Raw genomic sequence first — 23257 nt, 5'->3', positions numbered from 1 at the left:
TTTTCTTGGGGAAAGATCTGACCTATCAGAGACTTCAGAGCAGCCAGTCAAAGGTCTTTTTTTAAAGATAAGCTGTACACTATTACTCAACTGTAGGACTAGTTTCTATTATTTTGCTTGCCCCAAGAATGTTATATTCTAAATACTGTAGCTTCAAAATGCTAAATATCAGCTTGCTTTTAATTTGCTGGTCTTGAAGATAAAAAATTGAGTGCCATCCTTTCTTTCTGATATCTGATATCAAAAACCTTAAATCACTGGACACAGTACTACTCATTTTCAGTAGCCTATTCTAGTGTATACTGTTTGCCATATTCTTTTCTTGAAAAAAAGCAAGAGTACTATTTTTATGAATAAATTTCTGTAATATAAGGATTATATTTTTTCCCTAAAACAAAACAAAGTTTAGATTTATGTTCATCCTATTGAGAATAATTGAATAAGCAAATGAAATTTGGATTTGGCATGCTTATAAATGTAACTTGTGTAACTCAGTGTGAACTAAAACTTACCTTCCCTTCACTACTCAGTATGATGTCTGAATCTGCTCAGTACTTAAAGGGTCAAAATTTATCATTTCAGTTCATCTAATAAGTAATGTTTTTGCCGAACAAAACCAATTCCCAATAAATTCTCACTGTATTTGTGTGCTTTGATTTGATTTAGAGGCCTGTGGGGAGACACCATTTGGTAGCACAGGAACACAGAGGGGTAGGTGGTACTGAGGAGAAGTAGAGCTCATGTGCCAGAAGTGTTATTGTGTCAGGTTGATTTATTGAGTGAGCTTCACTTCACCGAATGTTCCGAGATATTTATTTCCCTAAAGGCTCTGCAAAGATATGAACAGACCTGCATCCACAGATGTCATCATTGCTCATTTTACCGAGTCATGAAATTTTCTCAACTGCAATTTGTCCATCTAAAATTGCTGTAACAGAACAATGTCAATAGTACCTTCCTACTCCTACTACCTCCCTTTACAAGATACAGTTGCCACTCTCACCTTGTAACTTCACAGAACTTAAAGAGATAGAGCAAGAACTGTTGAAGTATAATATGGATCCTTTTCTTATATCTGTAAAGTACTGAAATTAACACAGAAGTAAATGAAGAGAGGAGAAAAGACAATAGATATAAGAAGATATATGGTAGTAGATATATAAATAATATAGACGGTAGAAATAGATTAACTAGGTAAGATAAATGCAAATAGGGGATGAGTTTTAAAAGTTAAACAAACACATTTAAAATAAATAGGAAATAAATACATCTTGTAGCTTGGAAGTAACAGCAGTTTGCCACTTCAACTTCATGTTATTTGGTATCTTCATTTTTCTTCCCACAGTTTTTGGTACTTAAGAATATGGCTAATATTGCCCTTCAGAAGTCCAGTAAGTAAGCATCCATTTCCCCAATTTTAAAGTAACACGTGGAAAACAAATTAAGTCTAATCTTAGGTTTTACAGAGGTCAAGTGAGGTGGGGAAAGATAACAGACACATCTTTCTAGACATTTATAAAACATACACCTTAAAAAATTCACAAAATCTACGTAATTTAATTTTTTTAAATAGAAAAGTCTTTAAAAATATGAATTCAAACTTGTATTCTTAATGTACCAATTGAAAGGGATGAAAAAATAAACAGTACATGCATTAAAAGTAGACCTAGATATTTTATATTGTTTCATTTTTAATGTATTTTCCTTCAGATGGGCATGGGAATGTATTTTCTTTTAAATACTAGTTTTAACCAATAAGTCTCCCACCAAGTTTTCTTAGGGAAATTCCATTTCACAAAAAGATAGGAGAATTGTTTTACATGTTGACTGGAATCAGAGACCTACTGTATATAAACAAACATTATAATTGTCAGACTTTTTAGGAACTATATCCAAAATAATTTTGATGTACTATAGAATGTGGTATATTTAATTATGTGTGGCAAATAAAGTGCATGTTTGTATCCTATGTCAGAACACACTGGTTTATTTAAATATGTTAATATTTCTCATTATGCCATTAACAATAACCTTCATCCATTTGTGAAAAACATTTTGCCAAGCATGCACATAAAAAATTAGCAAGTGAAGCAAAATCACCTTAATTTGCTTTGGACCAGCAAATAACCAACTAATTTGCAGAAATCCCTGCCAAGCACTCATATTAAATGCTTCATGCTTATTTTATGACCTCTGCTGCTCCTCTCCTTCCCAGGCCCTGAATCATATGATCATTAACATATTGCAAGGTCTGAAACTTTATTTTTTACATTCTTTAATTAATGCCTGTTTATAGAAGGCCATAGGACTTCAGATCCAGTTAATGAAACTTCGCTCCCCCAGGCCCCTGGAGCCCAATAGAGAGCTTTCTCCTCTGTTGTTTTAGTAGCTTTTTTTCCAACTGTTTGTTTATACACACTTAATTGATCTCTTTAGTCCCAGAAGCATTCCAGAGACACAACCTGTTCTGAGGCAAGCTAAAGTTTTTCCCCCCTTCTTTATAAAAGCCCTCATTGCCCAAGGTTATCAGTTTTAATTTGAAAGTTGAAGATTCAGCTTTATTTACACTGTCTAAAAGACAAAATTGATATGGGCCCTGAAGTGTTCATTTTTACATTCATATACAGCAGAGTGGATCACAAACACATACTGTATATAATTATTTTGATGTAGAACTAAGTAATTACTAAATGCTGCTATGTCTTGTTTTATTGCATTTAAAAAACTCAGTCTTCATAACAAGTTGAAAATAAGAACAAATCAGCCTGCCAATGCATGAAATTTTCATGGCTCTTCAATTTACATTTTACATATTCCCTATGACAAGAATTTCTATTATGCTATTCTCTTTTTTCTGCTATAATTAAATTAAAAAAGTAATTGGCTGGTGCTGCACACTGCTGCAATGTCTTAATCACATAGACAAACAGTTTTACAATAGCTTACACCATTTGCCACATGGGGCAATGACATTATTGTACCAGGCTATAAACCAGAGACAGATATCACATACCAGCTATCAACTACTGTGTTGAATCTCCTGGTGCCTCCTTGTGAAAACAGGAAAGGTACATTTAGTATCTTGATTGGCAACTCTATGCCTGAAATCTTAATTAACTGCAAATGACCAAGTCTGCAACATGATAATAAAAGACATTTGTGGTTAAAAAGAATGCCATGAGAAGTATCTATTTCAGTTTTAAAACAAAACTTTTCACTGGTGGGTAGAGGGGACAGAGAGAAAGTAAAGCGTAGAGTAGTTTAACGCCACTGCTTAATAAAATATTAAAAGCTAATGACTATTTTACTTATGGGAAAAAAACACCAACTAGAAATTTAGCTATTAGGTAACTTCATTTACTATGATCTCTTATTTCCAGATCCTAAAATGACTAAAAATAGTCAATGTTACAGTATAATTATGAATAAATTCTAGCCAACATCTCCATAGATGATTTAAAAATATTTTTCCCCTCTCTAAAAGAAAAATCCTATAATAATACAATTACAGTTTTTATCCCATAAGGACTTTTTGTGCTACTGTAGGCTACAAGCAGTCTCCACTGCCTTTACCTCAGAACAAAAAAAAAAGAAGCATAAATGGACCATTAGGCTAGGAACCAAAATTACACCTAAACAGGTATAAGTAATCAGAAACTAGTTCAAATCTTAACACAACTGAAGTTCAGTGCAAATGAACTGCTTTAAAAATGGCTAAAAGCAGTTTAAGATAAACCTGGATGGATGTAGTCTCTGATTTAACTGATTTAGTTTAAACCATTTTATTGAACTTCTCTACCAGATCCCCTTGACTAGGGACAGCCAAAACACACAAACTGGTTTAAGTGATCAGAAACTGATTTAAACCTGTAATGGAACAGATGTTCAGTGCACATAAATCAGTTTGAACATGGCTGAAACTGGTTTGAGATAAACCTGGTTGAATGTAGTATCAGACTTACTGATTTGGGTCAAACCAGTTTATGCAATGTCTGTCCCAGACCCCTTGCTGGTTTAAGTTAAATCAGAGACCCCCAGCTTCCTGGCATGCTCTTTGGGCTGGGCGGGGCTGTCTGCTCCACAGCAGAATTGGTCCCTTCCTTCTGCTCCCTGGCTGCAGCTCAGCACAGACTGCAGGCATGCCTGTGCCCCTGCCCCTCCCCTCCCTATCTCTTCTGCCTTACAGATACCTTTTAGCATTAGCTAACAGACCACATACTGGCTGCAGTCCATGCTGTGGCAGATGGAAAAAGCGGAGAATCAACAAGTAACTGGTAATGTCCCTCTGTTGTTTTCTTAATGAGACGATAAACACTGAGCTAAGGCTTATAAACACTTATCAATTCCCTGTTGATCTAGTCAGATGTGCGGGGAACCCCTCCTTAATCAAAGCATCCTGTTGGGGCCTGGCCATGCCCTACCCTCAACTCAGCACTGTACAAGGGAAGGGAGGGCTGCTCTAGCGCCCCCCAGCTTCTAACCTGAGCCACTGCAGGCATGTACCTGCATGTCTGGGATGTCTGTGTAGTTAAAAAGTGATTTAACCTAGTCAGGTTAGACTAATCTACAAAGACTGAATCAATTCAGGTTCAGGCTTTTTGAATGTCTTTCCCTAGCCCTTGAGATTCAAGCTAACTCAAAGTCTCCCAGCATCCCAAGATGCTTTGCATCTCCCCTGCAAACCTCCCCTTGCAGGGTGGGCTGGCTAGCCTTAGCCCAAGCTGTCTGCTCTAGCCAACCAGGGTGGTGTGCTCTAGCACCCCTCAGGTTCTGGTCTGAGCCACTGCAGGCATGTGGCTACATTTCCAGAATCAAAAGTGACTGTCTGTTCACTGGCTTATGGATTCAATCTACACCACTCAGACTAACCTGCAAAGATGGATTCCAAAGCCTTGGGCTTTTTAACTGTCTGTACTTAGCCTCTCAGAGTAGATTTAGTACCTAAAAGGACTGGAATATTCTCATTAAGTGGGGGCATTGCCCACTCTGATGACACCAGAAACTGCTGAGGTACTTGCACACAATTTAGAGTCCTAACTCTAAAATTGTAACCTTAAAATACCTCCATCTAGTTGCTGTCTAACCCAGGAGATCCCTAAATTACATAGAAGCCTTACTATTTTAATTTTAAAGTTTTACAAGCACCTGAACACTGCATGTCCACCAAGGCCTGTACATTCTATTGACAAATTGGACCATTGCCTAGGGTACAAGAATTGGATGGTTGGCATTCTAGCACTGTTCAGTGAACAGCAGCTTTCAACTCATTCAACTCAATGCAATTAGCTCTATAAATGTGGGGAGGAGGCAGTAAAATATATTTTTCCTTAGACTACAAAGTAAGTAGGACTGAGTCTAATGTCCAAAATTGCTTCACCTTCAGAAGGCTGAGCAGCTTATATACATCTCACAGCTATGGCTCAGCAAATATGTAGCATACTTGTGCTCAAACCCTCTACTGGGTGCTACTCAGTAGGTTTGTTCTGAAAATACAGCATCATATTCTTCACAGAGTATAGTGACCACCACCATTTTCTTTTAAAAGACACCTGACAACGGTACTTCTTTTTATATAAATTAGTATAGGCATTGAAGCAAATGCCCAGGGAATGAAAAACCCAGTTTAATTCCCAATTTAACTGGTTCAAATCTACAGTCTCCCACCTCACAGGGGAGCATCCTAGCCATCAGGCTGTAGGTGAGGCTTATGTTGAAACTCTGTCACTGTGCGGCACTGACTGTACAGTAGCCCAAGACTACTGTGCAGTAGTGTCATGTGGCAAAAATCATGATGTGACACTACTGTGCAGTAGTCTTGGGTTACTCTACAGTCAGCAGCACAAAAAAGCCATTCATTGGTGCTACTGCACAGTAACACAAGTTACTGCCTAGTCATTTAGTACTTGTTTATACAAATACTAAATGTAATGTAATGGAATACTAAATGTAATGACTGTACAGTCAGCATCTCATGTAGATGCAGCCAGTGTTAGGTACTAAGCTCTAGAAAGGGGCAAGATTTTAGACACACACCTATCTTCAGCATTTCCTTCTGGCTGCAGCTATGCATGTGGCCTCTTAATCATAGATGGCTGCAGGGTGAGTATGCTGACTTTTTGACAGCTCTATGCTCAGCATGCTTGTTCCTTTGCATCCCATTCAGAAGCACGTGTCTCTCCCCGGGCAATTTAGAGGGAACCAAGGCACTTAACTCAAGATTCTGGATTCCACCCTTGGGGCTAGGAACCTGCCTTTTGTGCTTGTAAGTTTTACTGGATGTAGCCCATAGCTTATGTCAGTGTTTGTGTACATAATGCACACACGTTTCAGGAATTTTTTGAATATACTGTATTTTGAGAAGTAATGAATTGTTCCTTTCTTTAGTTGGTAAGATATAATAAGAGGCTGGAAGGGAACTCTCATACAGTAACTCAGCCAGCTAAAACCCAGAAACAATTACAGGTAACAAACATTACTGCCCCAAGGTCATTAGATTCAGAATGCCAAATCAACATACAAGGTGGATCCCGTAAACAGTTTGATTGTTTTTAAAGTTATGGACACTAAAGCTAACACCAGCAGCTTTGTGGCTCTCTAATATTGATGAATCCCTCTTTATTTAAAAACAACTAGACCTACTGCATGGCGGAGTTAGACCTCTGACTTAAAATTCCCTATAACTCCAGAGTTGGCAGTCTGGCTCTGCAGTCTGGTCCAAGGGTAGGTATAAGATGGAGGGTACTCTGAATCTCTTTCATTCACTGTGGCATCTGAAGTTTCACACTCATATATGTAGTTGTACTCTCACACACACCATTTATTCACGTTGTTCCTGATCCAGGAAGAGAGTGAACTTTCCTAGATCATTGCTCACCGTGAGAATTAACCATCAGACATTTTGTTTCCAACTCTTTCCAATGCCTCTTTTTTCCTGCTTTGCAGGTTGTAATACGAGGGTGGCAAATGTTCTTAGTATGAAGAAGACACAGCTTCGTTGTATTCTTGTATTGCCTGTTATCCATTTCTCTGTGACCAACTATCGTCTCCTGTGACTGTAAGCTTGGGGCACTGTTTGGTGCAGTGACTATCTTTTTGGTCTGGGTTTGAATAGCAACTAGTAAAAAAGGGCTCTAGTCTATGACCAGTGGTCCTAGATTCAACAGCCATATTAATAAATAATAATTTAGTGTGCTTCCTCACTCTCTTTATTAACTATCTGCTCTGGAAGACACAAAGAAAGTTGTCTTGAATACTGCAATACAGGATCAAAACCAGATGAAGGGTTTCATTCTTTACACTTGAAAAGGAAAGTAAAATACACCCTAACACAGGGTTTTATGAACTCAAAGAGTAACAAACTGAAAGAAGAAAAAGTATAAAAGGCATTAAACACAATTTTATGACTCTCACTTTAACTCTTGATAAATGCCTGAGGACTGAAATGTCAGGTGTTTATTATTCTCACTCTCTGACTCTCTTTTCTATAATGAGCAAATATAATGCTTCTGAAAAGCACTAGAGACTGAAGTACACTAGTTATCCAAAGACCAAGTACAGTGCACATAGCTGTAGTTTGTGGCTAAAATCCTGGTCCCACTGAAATCAACAGAAGCTTTGCCACTGGCTTCAGTTTAAAATTTACACTTCCCAACTTCCCTTTCCACCATGCAGTAGTAATTTGCAAGTTCTCAGAGAGAACGTGCTCAGCCCCTTACAAAAAAGAACATTTGTAGGGCTTGTTCAGTCTAAAAGGAATGCCAGCTATGATGATGGATTTTATAACTTTGCAAAAGTTTGCTCCAGCACCAACTAACTTCACTCAAACCAAACAGCTATAAAATGACAATTAATTGCAATCATTACTGATTTTAGCCAAAGCTGAACCAGTATGCTAGTAGTGATGTGTGTTGTATCCTATCTCCAATGTATGTCATTATGGGTTAATTGTACTTGATTGATTAATAAAACCCCTCTGAAATATGTCATTATTAGTCCAATTTTTCAGGGCCTGTTTGACACACAGGTAGTGTATTTCAGTTTTGATGCTCAAAAGGTTACAAAATATTTATCTTAAAAAGGAATATTAAAGAAATCTGGTCTTCTACTTACAGGGTCCCAAATTAAGTCTAGCCTATATTGCCAGAAAAATGAGTTTGATTCTCCATACAAACCTTTAAGAGTCCATATCTGATTAACAAAAATCTACCTTGCAAAGCAAATAAAAGACAAACCTACCACTTTAAAGTTTTGAGGTGCATTGAACTTTGCTCAAGAGAGACAAAAACGATGAAACAGCAGAGACTGAATGCAAACTTAAAAGTGTAGAGACTGATACAACTCCTGCTGAGAAAGCTGTGACAGACCCCTAGGATCTAAATTTTCAAGAGGCTTAACAACGTACATCTTGCTGTGTTCTGGGGTAGTTTGTATTTCTCAGAAATCAGGCTCTTGAAGTGCAACTCTTACAGAGACTGTGAAGTTTTCCTGTACTTCTACATACAATATTTTTTTTTCAGTACTACCCAACATTCAAAAATCCCAATTGCCTATGTTCAACAAAAATCAAAAATAATTCATAGGAAGGGTCTCACAAAATGCAATTCTCTTATTACTGCCAAGGAATTTATAGCCTTTAAGCAGGGATACAAATCAAATATTGCCATGGTTGACTCAAATTCTGGGAGCTCTTGTTCGCCATCAGGAGCGTCACAGTTTAGTACCAATAAGCCACAGATTTATGAAGAAGAGCTCATAGATTGACAAGCAATTTTGTAACAAAAAGCATCTCCAATGTTAGATTCACATGAACGGTTAGGACATGAATAAATTATTTAATAGTACTTTACATCTCAGCTAAGAGAAACAGGCTATCACACAAGCCTGTTGAATTCTACAGATTCAGTCAGAATGAAACTAAAATAAGTTCTACAATAATTTGTTTGCTAAAAGTATATGTTTAAAATATTTATCTTCAAAAATGTATAACCCCAGATGACATACTCTAGAGCTGGAAGAAGTTTGTGACTCCTTGATGGACAACAGGGCAAATGAAAGCTGCTATAAGAGATCTTGTCTTATCTTAGTGTAACCTTTTTTTAATATTATAATTAATGAATTGATACTTACTAGGAGAGCATTACTATAATGGAAATTGTATCTTTCTGCCCATCCATTTAGGCTTGAAAATACAATTCTTTCCTTTTTTTTTAACATACCATCCTTTAGGGCAAAAAGTGGTAATGAACACCTCCTAGTCGCACAGAATTACAGTGCTCTTTATTTCACCCAGGGCTGAAAAAATTTCCAAAGGTTTGGAATCCTGAAACCTGTAAACAAAATCTGTGGAGCAGATAAAATTTTAAATGGCACAATGCAATTAAAGCTGAATTCAATTTGAGCGCACCCTGTCCATCTGTCAGAGGGAAACAAAAGCCGAGGAGCTCCATTATTGCTGAATCCCTGCTCTTGTTAATTTGCTTGCTGAGAGATTTCAATTTCTAGGAAGTGCACAAATTAGTGTTCAGTCAGGGCTAGATCCTCAGTAAGTATAAGCAGATGGTGGAAATCAGCCCTAATCAAGTAGCCAAAGCCTTTTTTTCTGTCTGATTAAAGCATTTTAATCCTTTTATAGTATCTACTTTTCAGCAAATATTCACCATCCTTTTTTTTATGTTATCTTTTTATTATTTGAAACTAAATTGAACTTTAGTCTATAAGTTTTTGATGAAAATTTGCTTTTTAACAATATAAATACACTTGGGCCAACCACAATGACCAATTAGACTTCCCTGCGCATTTAGTTCACTGCACCTTCTACTTTTCCTTTTTGATTTATAATAAAAATAGTCAGTGCATGACATTTACAAGTACTACATTTGTCTATCATACTACTTTATGATAATTTGAAAAAATATCTCCTAACAATGTTGCACTTTTTGTAGTTAAGATTAAAAACCAGAGAAATACAGGGGATTAAAAAAATGATGATACCACATTTTGTGCAATTTTTTTACCTCTATGGGGGGAAAACGATGATGCTTTTTATATTAGTACAAGCCACACAGATGTCCATTCCAGGGGGAAAGCATGTTTATACCATAAATGAAGAAAGCCCTAATAACTCATGGGTGCCACAGGCATTTGTGAGTAATGAAAGCTAAGATTAACACAGAAACACTACAAATATTATTGCAAAGAGAATAAAATATGTAATTAACTATAAACCATGTAATAAAAAATAGTAGAATTTGCTTTCAGAGGGTTACTTATTGTTTATTTTGCAAATGAAGTTAAATCTGAAATAGATTTGACTTACTGTACATATATTTACAAAATCAAGATGAGAATAGCAAACAAAACAGCAGTAAATTTGTTTTGCATAAAATATACAAGTTGAAACCCTAATGACTGTAATTTATATTGCTGTGCCTGTACATTTTAGCAAACATATGGGATTCTGAAAAAATTTGTTTATACCTTTAATCAAAAAGCCCTATTTAAGATAAGTATAGATGTTGTACATATACATGTGTATTATATAGCACCACTAAAAAATAAGAACTTTGATAACCGCATCAACACAAAAGTGTGTATCAGTCAGTACAGAAGAATATATTCATATATTTATCATTACAATTAATGGGAATTATTTAGCTACAAATCTTTACAAAATGTTTTAAAATGTACCATTTAAAATCAATATAATCAACATAATGCTAAAGGGTGTGGGGAATTAGTTCTGATCAATGAGAAACTTGAATATAAACCCCGAATAATAATTTTCCTGAAAGACAGTGTGGTATCCTATAAAGCAACTTCACTGCTCATCTAACATGTTATAAAAATGCTCATACCTAATGTCTTCAGAAATTACACCATATAATTATTCTCATTTACTGCGTGTGGGGGTTAACATAATAATAAAAATAATTCCACTTTCAACTACTTGAAACTTTTTAATTCAAAAGGCTTATTTTCTGGTTGACTTTTTATAATCTAGTATTAGTGTAGTCTAAAAATGCCCACATCTGCTGTATGACATGAATGCACTCAGCTTTACACCAATGTCTCCTTTTATTAATGTAATTGTATTATTTTACTATTGACTAGTTTTTATACGAAAGTACTTTCAGTTCCATCTGTTTTTTTCTTCTTAGTGGAACGTATTATTAAACCCCTAAATAAATATTAATATTTACATTAGCTTAACATTTGTAAGGCATTTTTTCTTACACGCAAGAAAGCCAACATTGGTCTATCTCTGAACTAATCCCACTGAGAGTTTTGACCTGTTTGTGTTCTTGTTTTAACCACTCTCTCCCAGTACACATATTATTTTACTCTTCCCAAGTCTGGCTAGTGAAGAGAATAAGCCAACGTTTATTCTTAAAGCCGACCTTAGGGGTGGGCAGCATGGGCAACTGCCCAGGATGCCAGGGTCAGGGAAGTGCCATACAGAGACACACACACACACAGACCCTGCCCTGCCACTCATGCTGGGTGAAAGCCATTGGGTGACTTTGGTGGTAACTAATCCTGGGGCCTGGGCAGCAGGACCTGCCCTCCCCAGCCATGCCCAAAGCTGATTGGAGCTGGCCAGCCAAGACAGTGAGATAAAAAGTCCCCAGACATCAGTGGAAGCAGTGGCTGGTGCTGCCAGGCAGTATGATAGGTTGGAAGGAGGGTGCCGAGGGCAAGGCAAAGGGCAAGGTGGCATTGCCCAGTGAGAAGGTGGCATGGATGGGTAGCCCCAGCTTGCACACCAAGTACTTCACCATCACCAACCTCCTGGGGCTGGAGACCAAGCTGCAGATTCCCCCCGGCCACTGCTACTACTGCTAAGGGTGAGGGTGTGGTCAGCTGGGTGGCAGCACCTGCTGCTGGGGCTGGGCTTCCTGAGTGGGCACCTCTGCCTGCTGCCCAGCTGCCTGACCTTCCTGCCACCCCATGCTGAGCCCTCACCACCCCACAGCCCCACTGCCCAGCTGGCATCTCAGGTGAGCAGATATGCACTGCCCCACAATGGACCATGGAGTCCTCTGCCACTCACAGCCACTGGAGCACATGTGCCTGTCAAGCATTCTCATACTTCCCCCCCCACACACACACTCCATACCTCACACACACTCCACACCTCACACACACACATACCTAGTGATCTAGAGAGAGAATATGGAGAAATTAGCACCTCCAAAGGGTGTTTCAGACACTGCTAAGAGGAAATTCTGAACACACAAATGTATCTGAATTCTTGCCCTTTCCATAACTCAGACACTTGACCCCAGCTGTACAGGGAGATCCTATTCCACCTATCAGGCATCTAAATGAGATCCTATTCCACCTTGACAAATTGTGAATCGACTTCTGTAACATGCTATCATCTTAGTCTTAAAGCTAAACTACAAAAAGCAGCAAGGAAGAGAAGAACCCACTGACCTTCTGTGCTGACATTTTTTTCAAGGAATTGAGCAAAGTAAAACAAAAGCAAATGTAGGTGGCTAAATATGCTTAGAAGTCTAATAAGTAGAATAAGATCTAACCTATCTAGGCTAAGTGTTACTCTCTATTCACTTGTATACCACTGTCTACTTTCATTTCTGAGCTAGGAACTAAGGCTGTGCGAAGCTTTGGTTGCTGATTTGATTCAGAGGAGATTCAGCCCAATTCAGCAGCCAAAACTCCAAATCCAAATCTAATTGGGAGACCCAAAAAAGGGCCAAAATGATTCAAAGCCTCCAAATTGATTCGGAAAAGATTCAGAGAGCTTTAGAGAGCTTGGGATATTTGGGCAGTCCCTGCCCACCACTGCAGGGAGCTGAACCCACACTCCATGCCAGTAAGTAGGGGGTAGGGAGGGGGGCTGCAAAAGGGGGGAGGTGACTATGGGGAGACCCCTGCCAGGCCCCATTTCCTACCTGCTCCCCCAGGCCCCCTGACTCCCCCCAACCCCCACCTGCTCTCCCAGCCCCATCAATGGCCACCTCGCCTGGCCCCAGCATCCCAGAACTTTTAAAAAATAAATAAATAAATAAAAAAGCCCAGCACTCACTGGATGCTACAGCAGCTGTCAGGGCTTCTGGGGGCTCATGGCAGTGCCCCCCCATGCAGCGCAGGGCAGTGGGGCCCTTCCCCCCACCCTGGCAAGAGCCAGGGATTTTTTTTTTTTAAGTGCCGGGATGCTGGGGCAGGGTGGGGGCTGTTCCATTCAGAGATTCAGCAACAGCCAAATTGATTTGGGGCAGTGATTCGAATCACTGAATTGAATCATCGTCCCCTGAATCGGCCAAATCCAAAGTGTATACTAGCCATTTTGCGCAGGCCTAATAAGCACCTAAGGCTGTCACACATCTTTTACCTGATATCCCTCTTTTTGAGGGATGTTTAGACCAATTGCAATTTGATTTCTACACTTTTATCCCTGTCACATTAAAAGCAAAGGAACAATTTGCCAAATATCAATATTCAATAGCCTGTAAGTTGACCATAGGCATAATTTCTAAATCAAGATCATGTTTTCAGTATCTTTGTGAGACATCAAAGGGGATCCTAAACTGCTATTGCTATAACTATACATGTACTTTAGGCCCCTGCTAGGCAGTACATATATTACCCAATTAACTGGTTAATCACATAATACATTTAGACTGGCCACACATGTAAAGTAATTATAACACAATAGAAATGACTATCCAGATATAAAAACAGCCAACTAGCTATAAAGTTAGTGCTTGAAAATGTGTAATTACTCTATAGCTGGCTTCTATCCAGCTTTAATTTGAATGTATAGTAGGGCCCTTAGATAAACAGAGAACTTCTGCTTGTCTATAACATTTACCTAAACCAGATTCGTAATGTATAAAAGTATCACAATTAAAAAAAAAAAATCTCAGGCTCTATAACTACCTGAAACAAATACCAGGTGTTTTGTTAGGAATGTGTGAAAGTATAGCTTTCCACAGAGAAAATGGAATTCAGAAAGGCAATGTTTATAGGTCTGGTAAAGCTATGTTAAGTATTTGTTTTAGAGTCTTAGACATTTCTCAGATTTTACCAGTTACATATATTTCTTTTATCTGAAGTGTGCAAAGTTGGATTCAGATTCATTGGGAGAGTTGCTTCTCCCTTAGGAAAAAACCACAAGTGTGCAGCTGTTCAGACTTTGTCTCCCGGAGTAAAAATGGTGACTCCAGAAGAAAAATAAGTTGGGGACAGCCAGAGTTCAGTCACTCCCAGGAGAATTTCTCCTGGTAGATGGAATGTCTGTACATGATATACTTTCTCTCAGAGAAGAACAGAGTCCCCCAGCATCTCCTTCTTCCTCTCCCAGGGGAAAGTGTCACTCTCAGGACTCTGCAGCTCTAGCAGGAAGCAGACTACACCCCCCTCTCAATCCCTATGTTGTGCAGCAAGGTAACACAGACCAACCATGGGCAGTCTGGGTCAGTCAATAAGGGCTGCCCTATACAGTTCTGTCACCTGCTGCCAGGCAGACTAAGGGAACCTGCAGAGCATACTGAGATGTGTGTATAGGGGCACCCCTTGGCTGCACAATGTCAGCAATGCGAGCTCTCCACTCTTCAGGGCTTCGGCATTCAAATGTCTGTATACCTGTGGGTATGTTTTTCTACATCCTGGCAAGAGAAAAAACCTGGGAGAATTCTACCAGATTATTTGAATGCGTGTACGTAGCCATTGTGAGCACTTAGGCAAGCACCACCTAAGCACTATCATGATTCCAATTTAGTACTGAGGAGACCTGGAAGGACCCATCTGCTAGGTATGCTTAGAAGTTGCCAGTAGTGGTGGTGAGTTCTAGTCACTCCTGTTGGAGTTTTTTTAAAAAGCCCTATAATGAAGACTTTGCCTCTGTAGCCTTATGATTAGAGTACTCAGCTACAAAGGAGAATACCTGAACTTCAGCCCCCACTTTGTTTTCAACCAATGACTGACTGTCTACTGTAAAATGCACAAGAGTCCCAGTAGTGGTGACTGAAACCCACAACTCTTCTCTCCAAGGCAGGTGACATAGCCTCTGGGCTACAATTGCATGATCTCTCTTGCTTGCTCTCCTTTTGCTCTATGACATGCATTCTGGGTGCAGACTCATGTTACAGCTAAAATGTTTCAAGTGCCTTTGAAACACTTCAAATGCCAGCTGTACAGGTGAACAAACCCTTTGAAATGTTCTAGGAGTGTCTGAAACACTCCAAAATAGCAACGCTTGAAATGAGGTACTGTTTTGGAGTGTTTCACTTTTGGTAACATGTGCATGGTGACAGCACATGGGAGCTGAGTTAGGGCTCACCATCTTTATCAAACCCCTACCAATGGTACTACTCACAGACCCTCCCCACAACCCCCTACAAGGGAGAGAGAAGAGGTTCAGAGGATTTGGGAACCCCACTCTTTCCACACTTACCCCTCCAGACTGAACTCTCTGCTCTTCTCTCCCTTCTACCTTCTGAGGGGCAGGAGAAAAGGGAAATGACAATGGATGCAGCCTGTCCTAGCACCCCCTGTAGCCCCAGGATAAAGTGTTTCCTTTTTTGAAGCATTTCCAAGTGCATTCACTTGGATATATTTCAATCGTTATATTTATCCACCAAGGGATGCACTTGCAATTAATGTGATACAATAAACTCTGGAACCATTTGAGCCACCGTAAACTGCTCTCAGGTGCAGAGTCTACATGTATGGTGAGACAGCAGCAATTTGAGCTAGGGCAAAACAGGTCCCCAGCTAGCTGAGCTTACCAGATGCAGTTCCCCAGTCACCATCTTTACCTGTGTTTCAGTGCAGTTATTTACACTGTCATAGGATAGTATTGTCCTCAAAAGTACTATCCTATGGTGGAGCTAATTTACTGTATCCTAGTACTAGCGCATATGTAGATGGTGACACTTTACTGAGGAGCTAATTAGCCAGTCTGTAGTAAAGCGCATGTATAGATGTATCCCCAGAGAGTTGACAGGAGCAGTGTGCAACAATCTCATGTAGACTGGTCAGGCCACAGCTGGAGTACTGTGTCCAGTTCTGTGTGCCCCACTTCAGGAGGGATGTGGACAACATTGAGAGGGTCCAGAGGAGTGTCACCCACATGATCCGGGGACAACAGGGAAGACCCTACAATGAGAGACTGTGGGACCTGAACTTGTTCAGCCTTCACAAGAGAAGGCTGAGGGGGGACCTGGTGACTATAAACTCACTAGGGGGGACCAGAAAGGTTTGGGAGAGACCTTGTTTCCCCTAGCATCCCCTGGCATAACAAGAAATAATGGCCACAAGTTGTTGGAGAGTAGGTTTAGGTTAGACATCTGTAAGAACTACTTCACAGTTAGGGCGGCTAGGATCTGGAACCAACTTCCAAGGAAAGTGGTGCTGGCTCCTACCCTGGGGGTCTTTAAGAGGAGGCTTGATGCCTACCTGGCTAGAGCCATTTGAGCCCAGTTTTTCTCCTGCCCAGGCAGGGGATCAGACTTGAAGATCTACAAGGTCCCTTCTGACCCTACTTCTATGATTCATTGGAAAAGAGGTCAAACCCCGTTTTGGTGAGTATAGCCTAAAATCCAGGTTGTTCTCTTCCTATATAACTATTCTACTAGGCATTTCCTCCATGGGGAGGGCAGAAAGAAAAGAATTAGCATTTTTCTCCTACTGCCCTCCATTCAATGTATAAGATGCCATATCCTATTAAGTATCCTCTTAGACATCCAGAATTGCTTCTTCCTTAAAAATAAAGCCCTATATTTTATTAGTATGTTCCTTCAACACAAGGCTCCCTGTTATAAAACCTTTCCTAACACAGATATATTAAGTCTCACAATTTAAATCCATGCCATATTACAGATTCTTAAAAACAATTGTAGAGAAAGAAGCAGTATATTTAAATGCCAAATCATCAGTCATATCATGTGAGCTATGTTCATGATGATTACCAACTTTCTAAAAATAGCAAGCCTCATATTCGGTACATAACATGGCTTACAAAATTCTGTTGTTACATTTATATATTCAAGAAGCCTATGTAAGCTAAGAAATGAGTTTCAGGTGTGTTTAACCACATTTTCTGTACTCATGTCATTTTCTAATGCCTCTCCAAAATAAAGCATATATTTAATTAAAAATATTGAAGTTAGCAAATATTGTTTACTAAAGACTAACAACTTTATGAACCTTCACAGATTTCACTGATAAAGAAATATGTAGCTTTAAGATCCTGAATTCTATTATTTTCTATTCATAAATTTAACATTCTTACAAAATAAGAACTAGTTTTTTTTTCTCTTTTCTCCATAATCATCATGCATAGGGAGTCACTTTTGCAACAAACCATTTCCCTGCATCCTATGTACAAGCACACATATGAACAGATCAATTCATTAGTGACAGACTGTTTGGTTTTCTTTTAAGAAAAAACCTGCTGTAACAATTATTTAAAAAAATAGTCGCATGGATTGTTCAAACAGACATAAGGAGAAAGGTCAATTGCATTTTGGGCCTAGACAAATTTACACTAGTTTGTAATATAATGCTATTTTCAGCCTTTAAATAAACCCAATGGCTATGTAAAACATGATTGTGCAATTTTTCATGACAATTTTTTTTGTTGTTGTTTTCAGACTCTGTACTACATGTCATCATGAAGTATATGCACTTTCTCAGACACTGGCAATTAATATGTCATTTCTGGTCAAAGAAAAAGATGAAATGGTAGCAACAGAAATAATATAGACTGAACTATACAAACTGGTAAAATGAACATATATAGTTGCAGAGTGATAGAATGCTTACCACATACAACAATACCGATTCACTTACTTGAACTCCTTCTGTCTATACCTTGCTCTTGTCTCCTCTCTTAAGCTTGGATTGTAAGCTTTTGGGGCCACAAGTGGTATTTCTGTATTTGTACAGTGCCTAACACAAGGATGTTCTGGTCCATTACTAGGAATGCCAGGTAAAACAGTAATACAAATAATAATTATCTAAAGGAAATATCTTTAATTACTGTAAGAATCAATAACTTCGCACGTACAGATGATTAAGTCCCAATTTATAAACAGAACTCAGCAATAGCAAACAAAGGCACAACAAAATTGAGTGGCTAAAACCTGAAACTAACTACATTCAGACTAGATATCAAGCACAATTATCTGTGGAAGGTTTTAAAAGAAGACTGGATATTTTTTCTAAAAGTTATGGGCTAACTTAAGGAAGCCTTGTAGCCTATGTTATACCAAGTTCAGACTAGATGTTCACAATAGTCCCTTTTAATTTTATAATCTATGAATGAATGTAAATTATTCCAGCCAAACTCCATGATAGATTTGTGGAAGGACTTCCTTTTTTCTCTACACAGATGTACGGCATATCATTAAATTAACTTGAAAAAGTATTAACCCTTGACAGTATACCTGTATAATAAAAAACTTAAAAACATTGTTATGGTGTAGTACAAATTAAATTTTCTCTTAATTAAGACTTTTTGATAGTATAATTTGATGCATATTAAACCTCATTAATGTCTTTTATTCTCTCTGAAACATTTCATTAAAAAATTAATTGTTAGAGACACTTTAGGTATGTTGTCTATATAAGGCTTTTAGATGCTTCATGAAAGAGAGCTTGACAAAATATTTGAAGTTTGGAAATAATATTAACTAAACTATGCATGCTATTTGAACATGTCTTTCATGACAGAAGATCTTTTGGAGCAGGTTAACAGATAGACTATTTGTAACTTCTTAATATGTTATCTTTAGTACAGTAGTATCATTAGCTATTCAAAGTAAAACTTTCAGCAAATGTGACTAAGACATATTGACCTTCAAAGAATGAGGAAATGCATCTTGCATCTTTATGTGCTTTTAAATATAATTTGTCTAAACTGTCTAAAGTAAATCAAAAACTATCACTCAATCCTCTCAGTAGAAAGGGTAAATTTTAATTGCAGAACTTAAAACCTCACAATTAAAAGCTGTGTTGCTACTTAAAGCTAGCACAAACATAAGAATGAGAGTTCATGCATACAAATCAGCTTCTATAACAAGCAGAAAGGTTTTCAGGAACAGCCTGATGCACACCATGTTTTCACTTTCTAAATGTTTTTAGAAGGAAAAAAAGAAAGAAGTATAATATTAACCCACACATATACAACATAAAAAGGTTTCTGACTCATTTTGATATAGAAATGATCTTTATAATACAAATGTACAAATACAAAAAATAAAAGGATATGATGGAAAAAAATGGAACTGGAACTGAGTTTGTTTGGTTTTTTCCCCTGGAGCAAAGGGATTTTCTGAAAACTCATTTGGTGGGCAAGTTCTGATTTCATTCACCTCTAATTTAAAAAAGAAAAAAGACTAAAGCCAAGACACTGCAGTCAATGCAAAAATTAAAAGTGGAAGGAACTATATACAAAACACCGACTATAAGAGGAAAGCAATTGAAGGAAACATACCATATTTCTTATATTATTCTGAGAACTTGGAACCAGATGCTGATGTATAACCCAGGAAAGCCCCATTCACTTCAGTGGAACTATACTAATTTGTAACAGCAAAAAGCCTTGGCTTTGGCTGTAAAAATCCACCTTAGAACCCAGGAGTGAGCAAAATACAGCCAGCAGGCCAGATCCAGCCCACTGCAGGTCTTTATCCTGCCCACAGTGAGTCCCTTAGTCCCACCTGGCCCAGGCACCACCCAGCCGTGGCACATCCTGTTGCCCCCTGAGCATGCAGCAGGGCTGGGTGGCTCTCCAGCTGGACTGTCTTTCTAGGCAGCCCAGGCAGCAGCAGCTCCTTCCAGCTGCTGCCACTGCTGACTCCAGCCCTACAGCACCAGTGGGGATTGGTGCTGCACAATCCCGACTCCGCACCCCACACCTGCTCTGGACTCACCCACCCAGGCTCAGCAGCTGAAGCTGTGTGGAACAAAAGCAGGTGCTCAGTGTAGGGCAAAAGTGGCCCCTCCAGCTGCCAGTGGTTTCTGCTGCAGCCGCCTAGAACCCATGCCACACTGGGCTGCCTTGTATCTGCTCTGCACTGCCACCCCTACCCCACTAAGTAGCCCAGAGATGGCAGTGACAGGTGCTGAGATGCAAGGCCACCCGACATGGGCTCCGGGCAGCTGCAGCATGAACTGTCAACAGCTGGAGGGGGAGGGGCTGATTTTCTCCCATGCTGAGCAACAGCTTTTGTCCGGTGCCACCACTGCTGAACCTGGGCAGGTGAGCCTGCAGCAGGCACGGGTTGCGTGGTGTCGGGGCTGTGCAATACGGGTCATCACAAATACAGTGGGGCTGCAGCCAATGGCAGCAGCAGCTGGAAGGAGCCACTGCTGCCTGGGCTGCCTAGAAAGGCAGTACAGATGCAGAGGCACCCCAGCCCCACTGTGTGCCCAGAGTGGCGAGGAGTGGGTGCAGGGTGGGCTGGGTCAGAGCTGTGCCTGGGTTTCAGTTGATCCACTCCACTGGAAGTCAGCCCACACACAAATCCCATACCCACCCACCCATACCTCCATCCCTCCCCCATGAAATATACAAAAGTAAGACTTCATTTGGAGCTATTATGCAACCACCTCTATATACAACACATAAATGCACACAAATCAAGGCAAACATATTTTTTTAAATAAAACTAATATATGTTATTGTCAGTGTTTGATTTTGAATATATAGTTTGTTTTTTTCCAGTTCCAAGATAGCAAACCCCCTTCCCAAAAGGAGTACTTCTGAGGGCAAATGGGAGGGGCTTCTGGTGGCAAAGGTCAGGGGGTATGAGGCAGGACTTCCAGTCCCAAGATGGTGACCAGGTGGCAGGGCACCTGTCAAGGGGTGGTGCTACCTCTACAGCTCACCAAAACTTGTCAAGAGGCCCTCCACCTAAAATAATTGCCCACTCCTATTCTAACCCATCCATGATCCATCATGCAGCTGAATCAGCAATGAAAGATATTCAGCCCAAGTTATCTGGATCAAAGAAGTTAAATTTTGTATCCACTAACTGGCCAACCAATAGACACATTATTTTCTCAGACAAGAGTGAAAGGGGAATGATACTGAAATGGCACACAGTTGATGCAGAGAGAATAAGTCCATTGGCAATAATCTTCCTCCTGAACAGGTTTAGTAGTTAAGGCATAGCTCCCTCCCATGGGCTCTAAATCATTGTATCAGATTGTCTACACGTTAGGAAAGAGCTGTTTCAGTGAAAATGAAAGCAGGTAGGTCTTTTTCTTGCCAAAGAGCAGGCGTGTGGATTAGGTACTCCCCACCACTTATTCATGGATGCTTTAAGGAGGCACAAATGAAAAAATAAAATATAAATAGATACTACATACTCTTATTTAGAAACCATGTCTTCTATTAAATATAATTATACCAAGTTACATAGTAAGACATGCAGTTACTAAACATGATATTTGCCCCATTTTAGAAAATTGGTGCACAGTATTATAATACCACTTAACACTCTTTTAAATTCTACTAAGGCCTTCCTTCACTAGAAAAACAAAAGGCATTTAAAATCCTGCAGGAGACAAGGAAAGTTATAGTTTTAACATATGCTAGCTCACTTAGGTAATCCGTGGGCTCCTTATCTAACATGTTAAAAAGAATGGTTATTTAACCTATATTAATCATGGTTCTTTAAGAAATTTCAAATCAGCATGTGAGCAAGCATGAGCCCCTTGCATGTAGAATCAGATTAAGATTGGCATCCATCAGCGCCCTGGCTCCCTCCCTGTGGCATAGCATATATGGTGGAACTGCCATGACCCTCCCACAGTTATGTCATATCTCAAAACCTGCAGTAGCTTAGGACCCTGAAAAGCAGATTGAAGGCAGGATCCATACTCATCATATGGTATCTCAAAGATCCACAGTTATTGTAGGGTAAATAATCCTTCTATCTTCTTCGAGTATGTGTCAGCAGGATCCAATGAGGAGCACATATAGGATTTTGGAAAGAAAAGTGCAGAGGAGAGCTCACTAGTGCATACACAAGCCAGTTGAAGGGGGCGTGAGGGTGTCATCAGCAGCAGAGACCAACAGCCTAGATAGGAGTTCTTGCCAATGGAGAGCTCATTGCACATGCACCTAGCAGCCAAGTTCAAAGCTCTAAGCCAGCAGTTCCCAACCTTGGGGTTACAACCCCATTTGGGGTTGCAATAATAAAAAATAGGGTCGCAAAGACACTTGACAGTGCCAAACAATTATGAAGAAAAAAAATCACAGAAAAATGCAGGAAATGGTGGGTTCCCCTTGCAGGCTGGTAGAGTTTCAGCCTACAAGGTGCTGCTTGGGGCTGGGGAGAGTGGAAGGAGGGTGATCAGGCACCATGGAGAGAAGCTCCTGTAGCTGCCTCCAGGTAAGTCTATGGGGGAAGGGCAGATTGAGGCCTCTGTGATGAGGGGGGCAAGGAGGTAGTGGGGTAGGGCTGGGGCTGGGGACACTGCCCAGCCAGGCTAGTGCATGGGGCCCAGAGCTGGGGCAGGAATGCAGGGCCTGGCTGGGGGAGCAGGAGGGAGACATGGGTGGCTTGTCTGGGGGGTAGCAAGGGGGGCTGGCTCCCCACCACTGCATGCACTCCTCGGCAGGGAGCCATGGGAGGGCATGTTTCTTCCAGATTTGTTCATGGAGTGGAGGCAGGTGTGGGCTGCCCATTGAAGGCTTGGGGAACCCTACCCCAATGCTCCCTTGTCCATCGGAGCCCCTGCAGCCCAGTGGGCAGGACCTGGAACAGAAGGGTCCAGGGTGGGATGGCTCAGTGCTGCTGCCAGAAGCCCCACACCAACTATGGCACCATGGCAAGGCACCCCCTGCCTGCCTAGCAGCAGCAAGGGCACAACTCTGATCCACCACCAGTGCTGCTGCCAGGCTGGCAAGGGGTGCCTCAGTGGGGCTCCTGGCAGTGGCACTGAGCCTCCCCACACCACTCTGCCCTCCTGCACTGGGTCCTGCTCGCTGGGCCACAGAGGCCTTGAAGGGGAAGAGGCAGTAGGGCAGAAATCCCCAAACCTGCAGCATGCAGTCTGCATCCTCCCCACACTCCAGCTATGCTGCCTACAACATCATTTTGGGGTTGTAAAAAAAAATTCCGGTGTTTAAATGGTGTCTTGCTGAGGAAAAGGGTGGGAAGCAGTGCTCAAAGCAGTGGAGATCACTGTGCGTTCTCTACAGAGTTGAAGGTGGGTATGACCACCACACCCCCTGAAGCCCCATATAAGTGACTAGTAAGCAGCATCCCCTCCCAAT

At 40.3% G+C, this 23257-nt stretch overlaps 1 protein-coding gene across 7 annotated transcripts in view; it reads right to left on the bottom strand.

Moving 5' to 3' along the window:
- DACH1 (dachshund family transcription factor 1) overlaps positions 1-23257 on the bottom strand; it is a 538134-nt gene that overhangs the window by 449762 nt on the left and 65115 nt on the right. The gene's annotated exons all lie outside the window — the stretch shown is intronic.

This window comes from Crocodylus siamensis, chromosome 1 (assembly GCF_052110815.1).
Source record: "Crocodylus siamensis isolate JL-2025a chromosome 1, ASM5211081v1, whole genome shotgun sequence".
Classification (NCBI taxonomy): Eukaryota; Metazoa; Chordata; order Crocodylia; family Crocodylidae; genus Crocodylus; species Crocodylus siamensis.
Note: the sequence above shows the minus strand (reverse complement) of the source record. Positions and strands in the feature narration are given on the sequence as shown.